A 2612-nucleotide genomic window follows, 5' to 3' on the forward strand; every position below is an offset into this window, starting at 1 on the left:
GGGGAAGGCCCCCAAATTTTGTTTTGGGAAAATTTCCCCTTGGGGGGTTTTCTTAAAGACTTTTTTCCCCCTTTTGGGTTTAAAAACCCCACCCCGGGAAACTTTTTTTTCCCCCGGGGGAAACCTCCCTTGGGCCCCGGGGAGGGGCAAGGGGGTGGGAAAACCTTTTCCCCCCAAGGATTTTTTTTTTTTGGGGGAAATACTTGGGGAATTAAGGGAAAGGGATTTTGGAGGGGGGAGGGAAAAAATGCCCGTTTGTTTTTTTCCTTTTAGTTTTTTGGGGGGAAAACCCCCCCTAAAAAATTTTTAAAAAACCCTTTTCCCCGGGAAAAACCCCCCGGGGCAAAAAGTAAAAAAAATTTTTAAAACCTAAACCGGCCCGGCCTTTTTTTTCCCTTTTTTGGGGGGCCCCCCTTTTTTAAAAAACCGGGCCGGCCCTAAAAATAAAAAGAGGGTTTTCCTTTTAAAGGGGGAAAGTTTTTTGGGGGGTATTAGAAACCCCTTTTTTTAAAGGTTGTTTTTCCCCACGTTTTTTGGTAAGGGGGTTTCCGGGGACCCCCAGGGTTTGGCCAGGGGTCGTTTTTTAATACTTTTTTTTGTTGGGGGGGCCCCCTTTTTTAAAAGGAAAAATTTTCCGGGGTTTTCCTTACTGGGGGGAAACCCCCCCCGGGGGTCTTTTCCAAAATCAAAAAAACCTTTTTTTTAAGGGGGTTTTCCCCCCCAAACCGAATACGGGGCCCCCCCAAAGGACCCCCCCCCCCCTTTTTGGGCTTGGAAAATTGAAAAAATTTTCCGGGGATTAAAAAGGGGTAAAAAGGGAAAAGGGGCTGGGGGGAACCCCCGGGAGGAAAAATTTTTTAATCGGGGAAAGGGTTTGAAAATTTCCCAAAAAATTTGGGGAATTTTAAATGGGGCCCCCCCCCCGGGGAAACCCCCCCTTTTCCCTCCCCCTTCCCCCGAAATTTAAACCCCGGGGGGAAATTTGGGGTTTGAAGGGGGCCAATTTTTTGGGGGGGGTTTTTAAAAAGGCTTCCAAAAAAAATTTTATCAATTTTGGGGGAAAGGTCCTGCCCCTTCCCTTAAAAAAATTGTTTTTTGGATTTTTGGTTTTTTAAAACACTCCCTTTGGGGGTTTAGGGTTGAAAGTTTTTTTTGGGGCCCGGGGGGGGGGCTTTGCCCCCTTTTTTTGAAGTATTTCTTTCCCCCTTTCCCGGAAATTTTAATTTTTCCCGGGGGAGTTTTCCCCAAACCCATTTTGGGGGGAAGTCTAAGGGGGCCCGGGGAAATTCCCGATTTGGAAAATTTTTTGGGGGGGCCCCGATGCTATTTCCCCCCTTTTCTTGGGTTTTCAGTTTTTTGCCGGGGTTTTTTTATTGAAAAATTTGGCCCCAAAAAATTTGCCCCCGGGATTAAATTTTTTGGGGAAAAGGGGAAAAAAATTTTTAAGGAATTTTTTCCCCATTTTTCAATTTTTTTCCCGGGTTTGTAAACCAATTTGGTTTTAGGGGGGGTTTTTTTGGGGTGGTTGGGAAAAAACCTTTAAAAAGTTTTTTTTAGGGGCGGCCCCCCTAAGGGGGGGGTTTTTTTCCCAAGGTGGTAAACCCCCCCCCCTTTTTTAAAGGGGGGGGTTTCCCCGGCCCCGGGAAATTTTTGGATTCGGGTCTTTTTCCGCACCCCCCTTTAAGGCCGAAAAAATTTTATTTTTTCCCATGGGGGAAAGGTTGGGTGGGGTTTAACCTTTTTTTAAAACCCCAAAAAAGGGGGGTTCCTGGGGGCTTGGTAAAAGGGGCCGGAAAACTTTTTTTCCTTTTTTAAAAACTTTTATTCCTTGCCCCATTTTAAAAATTTTTGGATTCCCTGGGGGCCCCAGGCAATAACCCAAAGGGCCCCAGAGGGGGGGCCCAAAATGAAGGTGAAATCCCCCCAAAACTTGGGGAAAAATTGGGGAAATTAGGGGGGCCATTTTAAATTGGGGGGGGGAAAAGGGGATTTTCCCCCCCCGGGGGGGGAAAAATTTCCCCCCAAACCCCCCGGGGGGGGCCCGAGGAGGGGTTTTAATTTCCCCGGGGTAAAAAAAACCCCTTTTTTGGGGGTTTTGCCCGGCTTTGCCCCTATCCTTAAACGTCCTTTTTAAAAAAAATTTATTTTTTTACCGGGGGTTTTCCGGGGTAAAAATCCGTTAAACCTTTTTTAAAAAAAATGTTTAAAATTCAACAAAACTTTTTTCCCCAATTGCCCCCCCCAGAACCCGGATTTTTCCCTTTTTTTTTTAAAAAAATTTTTAAACCCTTTTTGGGGGTTTTTTTTTAAAAAAATTTTTTTTTAAATTTTTAATTTTTTGTTTTCCTTTTTTTCTTTTTAGTTTTTTAAATTTTTTAAATTTTTCAAAAAAATTTTTAAAATTGGTTTTTTTTAAATTTTAAAAATTTTTTTGGGAACTTAATTTAAAACTTTTCTATTTTAAAACCCGCCCATGGTTTTTGGTGCCCTTGGTTGGTTTTTTGCTTGTTTTTTGGAGCCTTCCCGGTTTCGGGGGCCCCGGTTGGGCTTTTATTTTTTTGGGTTGGCTCCCTCTGCTTTGTTGGAGTTGCAGGTTTTTGTGTGGTAAACTG

The 2612-nt window shown here is 43.7% G+C and overlaps 1 protein-coding gene across 1 annotated transcript in view; it reads left to right on the forward strand.

The window, feature by feature from the left end:
• The window catches only part of LOC119586657 (keratin, type I cytoskeletal 9-like), a 12609-nt gene that overhangs the window by 5920 nt on the left and 4077 nt on the right, over positions 1 to 2612 (forward strand). The gene's annotated exons all lie outside the window — the stretch shown is intronic.

Source organism: Penaeus monodon, chromosome 21, assembly GCF_015228065.2.
Source record: "Penaeus monodon isolate SGIC_2016 chromosome 21, NSTDA_Pmon_1, whole genome shotgun sequence".
In the NCBI taxonomy this organism is placed as follows: Eukaryota; Metazoa; Arthropoda; class Malacostraca; order Decapoda; family Penaeidae; genus Penaeus; species Penaeus monodon.